The following is a 6,000-nucleotide window of genomic DNA, read 5'->3' on the forward strand; positions in this document are numbered from 1 at the left end:
AACTGTGATTTTGGAGTGGCGCCGGGCACATCCAAGGCTGCCTTCGGTGGGGTGCACAGGCAAACCCCACAGTTCATAGGTACACAAGGGAGCCCCACAACAGTGTCACACCAAGGAGACAACTTGGAGCTACAATCATCACATTGTTACACTTGTTTTCCATTCCCTTAAGGGCCTCAGGAGGCCAAATGATCCCACTTTTGTTCCTTTTTCTTTCTGATTTAATCCTCCTCTAAGGCCTTACATTATGCCTGACATTATATGAAATAGATTATATAGATTTCGTACAGCGCCCGCAAACACACACGTGATGCTTCCCTGCTGTAGGAAAGCGAGTTTGTAACACAGTGTCAGAACCTTTCATGGCACCTATCTTGGGCTTCCAGCTCTTTAGGCACCATGCATTACTCTGTGCATTAGGCAAGTTGACACACCTAATGTAATGCCATCAGACATATCAAAGCTGTCTTGGTGCAAGCAGAAAAAAACATTAGCTTGAGTAGAGCACTTAATGCAATTACGTTGCTCTGACTTCCTGAGCTAGCTCACTCAGAAGTAATTTAAGCTTTTCTACATGACACTGTATTGTACCCAGCAAACACAGCCTCTGCTCAAAATGGTTGCTGCTACCAGAAGTCTCTTGGAAGTCTCTATATGTCATTTTCCCCCTTCAAATAAAACCCTGGAACTGTTAAACTGAAGATCTGTGCTTTTGATATGAAAAATACGAATAATGAAAAATGCGGCATTATTCCCTTACAATAATTCTCTCAAAATCTGTCAATCTGATGCCCATTTTACATTCCTCTGCAAAGCATGATGTATTTTTCTAGCAGTTCTACAAATTCACAGATATATATTCAGAGATACAGTCCTTTGGAAATCCATGTCTTTTAGGATAATATTTTCTTTTTTTCACCAGCTTACCATGAGACTTATTTTGGGTGCAGAATGATTTTTCTGCTTCCCCAGCTACTTCAGGACTGTCACCTTTTTGGTGGCATCACAGCTTTTTCAATTTAAGTACTTTACCAGTTCAGAAGCGGATTTCATTACATCTCATATTGGTAACCAAATGCATTACCTGTAAATGTATTACCTGTGTAGGTGATCCCTATTTATCAACCAAGAAAATCAGGTATTTCCAAAGGAAAAGCCTGCTGCTTTGGGTTGGAAGATCTGCCTCTCTCCCTTTACTGACCTAACAAGAAGTTACCCTAACAACTTGCATTTTAAAAGCTACAGCTACATCTCAAGACTTCTGTCTTAGTAATTTAAGACAATTGCAGTTAAAGAGGCTGTTAACCCTTCCTATGGTATTCTGGTGTCCTCTGCAGCTTCCTATGCTATTCCTGCAGTCCCTATGCTATTCCTGCAGTTCCTATGATGTTCCTGTTCCTCTGCAGCTCTTTGTGAGGACCAAGGGATGGTCAGTGTGCTCTGATGGGTCCTCTCCCTACAGCAGAACATCTCCAGTCCAGCAGGAGCTCCCTCACAGGCACCTCTTTGTCCTAAAACTTGGCTGGACAAAAGGAGGTGCAGGTCACTGTGCATATGAGTTTGTCCCAGGGAAGGGGATCCTGGGTGTCCCCTACTGCCCACGTTCTCCAAGAAGTCCTGTGCTCCAGGATACCAGCTGGTTTGGGGAGAACTGAGACACAGATACATTTCTGCTATAGAAGAAGTTATTGGCGTTTCTTTCTTGCTGAGTTTCAACAGGAAGAACAATGGATCTTTGATTAAAAATGCAGATGGCTGAACAACTTGGGCATTTTTGGAGTTTGAACCTGGTCAGAGCGATGGTGAGTCTGAGCCCAGATCTCACTGCCAGGGCAGGTGGGGTAGCACTGGAATATCAAAAATATAGGCACCAAGGCACTCCTTTAAAAAAAAAGAAATAAACAAGGAGGCCTGCTGAGAGCTCAGCTATTTCCTGGAATAACTGCTTTACTTACTGAATCCAGAGAGCCTGCTGGTGCTGGATCCCCAGTGCTGGGGGACAGCTGCCTGTAGCCCTGATACAGAAGCTTGCAACAAATAATAGGAGAGCTTACACTGTCTACAACCATGTAGAAAACACCAGCTTTCTACTGCTTATTAGCAAACCCAAACAGTTTTTACAGAATAGAAATCTTGTCTCCTTTCCTCAGCTATTTTTATATTGTATCATAAAATATGAAACCTGGTTTCAGCCTAGAAGTATACTAAAAAGTAACCTAAAAATACTTCCAGCAGCCCAAAGAGAGGAGCCTACCTTAAAAAAAATACTGACAAGTGACAAAGTTACATCAATTTCAATGGAAGCAGGATTAAGCCCTTTAATTTTTATTTTTTTTTTGGGGGGGGGGGTGTTGGGGGAGGGGATGGAGTGTTCAGGGAAGAGGAGAGGCAAAACTCTGGCAGCTGAAGGTTCAGCCTGATCCTCAGAAATTTTAAAGAAGACATTCTTCTCCACAGCTATTGTCAGGGCTGGAGACAAAAGTAGAGGCCCTTTCAGCTGCTGAACTTAGCCAAAAAGCCATTTGTAACTCCTGCAGAGCGGTGCTTTTATAGGTCAGAGCATACTCCAAAAAGATTTTCTCTCTTTTTCATTCTCTTTTTGGAAGATTTGGTTAGGACCTAGAAACTTAGCTCAGAAATAAGCAAAAAACATTTCAGCACATTACAAAACAGCTGTAGAAAGATCTCCAAGTGCATTGTTTTAACACAAACACAGTTTTCTGAATTGAAATTATCTTTTACTAGTTGGTATACACACCTGAAGCAGTCATTGCTTCTCAGACATAGCTGTCCATGAATTTTGTTTGATTCTGGGTCTTGAGATATATTAATGCATACATCAAAGAGGAATTTTGGAATTTAATTTTTCTTCTAGTCCCTTAGCATCAAGAATATGGAAAACAATTTTAGCAAAAACATTTAACCAATTAGAAGGTGCTATTTTTTTCCTAATAAAACTTAATCAGATTGGCCAGATGGGAGGGGTGCAAGGATCTGCAAAGGAAATGTCAAGGTAACAGCCTTGCTCTCTTTGTACAGCCAGCTAGTGGGACAAAGTTTCCTGGAATGTACGTCTGACTGCACTCTAAGGGCTGCTTGAGAATTCAGGCTTTAACTGAAATGGTGATCTCAGTACCTGGGGAACCAGATCCTCACCTAAAAATCCTTCCTGTCCCCCAAGAAAAGCAACTGGAACTATTTGCCACAAACAAGCAAACAAAAAGGAGTAAATCCTACATAATTACACAGTACGAAAGGAAATGTAGTCAAATAGAGAGAAAAGAAGGAGATTTGAGAAGATTGATAGGACACCAGACCCATATACTTAAAAAAAAGATCAGGAAACAAACCCGAACATTTTATCAAAGGAGACTACTTTAGAAATCACATGCCCAACATTCTTGATAAAACACTGCTCTGGTAAAATTCCCACTGATTTCCATGACTGAATAGGAAAAAGAGAAATGTCATTAGCTAACTCCTGGTACACATTTAAAGAGAGTCATCTTGTTTAAATCTATTTTCTTCCTAAGAGTCTGCATGGCTAAATCAGTGATAATCAGAGGCTTTCAGACAGTGGTATACCTGAGACCCTGCCAAACCAAACAAATTCTCTGATGTGTGCAGGTGTTGAACATTACACTGGTAATCAGAGTGATTGCCTGGCTTATATTCATGTTTACAGTGGTGGTGAATGAACAATATTTGAGTGGATTAGAAGGTGTTCTTGATACTTCTGCAAAATGAAAATATGGGCTTTGTTTCACCCCAAGTAACATTCCAGATTTTTGGTGTACTATTTTCAGTGCAAACCATAACTAGGTGCCCTCCTTTTGATACATGCCCTAATTTCTTTAAAACATTTTGAATACCACCTCAAGACATTGTCTAACAGTAATTTGCACTCACAACTGAGCACATGCAAGAATAGCTCCAGAGATAACGAGAAGTCACAGCATGCACAGCAGAAGGAGGTTTCAAAAACAATTTTGGGTTTTTGTTGTTTTTGTGGGTTTTTACATGGGTAAATTAGGGTAGATAAATGCTGCAAAATGAGGTCTGCTTCTTCCAAAATACTCAAAGCTCTCAATTCACCAACTGAAGTCACAAAGAATAGTGAAGACCTTTTGGAAAGAGGATTTTCTGTTTCTAGAAGGTTACTGTGGATGAAAACTTGTGCCAGCTGTGGATGAAAACTGCACCAAGGCAACCATTAACCACTTTGAGAAGCTGATGGTACATTTGCAGGAGTTATTTAAAAATATCACACAAAGTATTCTATGTAATGTTACTGAAATATATTCCAAAGTTAAAGATATATAACATGAATATTTTCCAAAGTTAGTTAGATACAATACTTCCCAAAGTTAGATATTTAACACGAATTTACAATACTTAGTCTAAATTGACATGTATGGTTATCTACAAAGTTTAGCCCTTGAATTTTAAGTGTTTCATGCAGTACAGGCCTTCTTATCTTACCACAGCAGTTCTGTTTTACCAACCTACACAGCTTTTCAAAGCATATTGGCATTGCTCACACTGAACTCAGACAGTTACATGAAGGTGAACAGAATGCGCAGTTTCTTAAATGAAATCACTTTATTACAGATCTCAGTTAATATACCAATTCTATACCATGCAATCTTAGTAACATCACAGACCTTGACAAGCATTCCTCTGGAATCCTCATGCAAAGTGGTGTCACCTGCAGCACACACATCTAGATAATGGGGAAATACTAGCCAGTGAAATTGATTTCTTCTTTACATTCAGCTCCCCCTCCAATTTAAGAGTAAGTAAGCTGGTTCAAGAAAACGTTTTTCTCCATTACATGCACACAACAAAGAACTAATACTCCTGGTTCCAAAAAGACTAAAGTTTGGGCATAATCCAGAATAATGAGCAGTATTTTTATGGATTTTGTATTATACAAAGGAGATTAAATTCTGTCCAGTGGATTTTATAGCAAACTTCTGTGCTGTAATTCCACCCTGGCAAATCTCTTTACCATGTAGTTAGTAGTGGTATGAGACACTAACAGTTTGTCCAGGCTTACTGCTTGTTTGTTTGTTTGTTTGTTTGTTTAATACTGTGGAATTTTGTATAAAATCTATTCACAAATTAAGTAAGAATCATGATGACTTTGTTCTAACACTCTCCCCTCCCTCCAGTCCTCAAAAAATGGCTTTTGGATGAAGAATCTTTCTCACTGGGTTCACTGATGTTAAACTCAGTTCACTTTTAGGTACTTTCCTCCAAAACAATGCCAAAGTAGGAAGTTCAAGAAGACTTTATAATACATTCCCAGTTATTCAGTTCTGCATTTGTGGAGTTTAATTGACTTTAATTGACTGAGACCTCCAATGTGAATGGCAACTGTTCAGTCCTCATGCAAACTCATCTGTAGCCACAGAGCTCTGACTGGACAGGTACTCTCAGTGGGCGCAAATAGTCTTTAATTTTTTACCCAATGATATTGGCTTTGTGGCATAATAAAGTGGGTTGCTGTTAGTTGTTTCTAAAATGAGAGGGTTTTTTATCTTTCACCCTTCAGGTTAGTGTGCTCACATTTTTGATGACTTGCAGTGATCTATGTACTTTTCATGTGTAGTGTGGAAGAGCTAAGTGACTCCCACATGAGCAATATGAACTTCTTTTATGTTTCTTCTGAGAAAATGAATCACAGGGGACTCCAAATGAAGTTTTTCTTTTTAAAGACTTCTGCTTTTTTGGACATTAAAATATCAAGGTGAAAGTACAAAGATCTTAGCAAAAACCACAGGGATTGCAGATCAATTCTCCTGAAAAGATATTAAATCAGGGTTCCTTCGCCCCTCTAAAAATGTCATGCAGTAACTTGTGGTGCAGCACTTTTTCTAATGTTCCTACCCTACTTCTACCCTGACTGTGCCAGGTTACAATCATACACCACGTTATTTTGATTTGTACCAGACAACTCTTAATTACTTCCACATAATTTTAGGCACATGTGCTCCG

This window comes from Passer montanus, unplaced genomic scaffold (genome assembly GCF_014805655.1).
Source record: "Passer montanus isolate IOZ18808 unplaced genomic scaffold, ASM1480565v1 scaffold72, whole genome shotgun sequence".
NCBI classification, from domain to species: domain Eukaryota; kingdom Metazoa; phylum Chordata; class Aves; order Passeriformes; family Passeridae; genus Passer; species Passer montanus.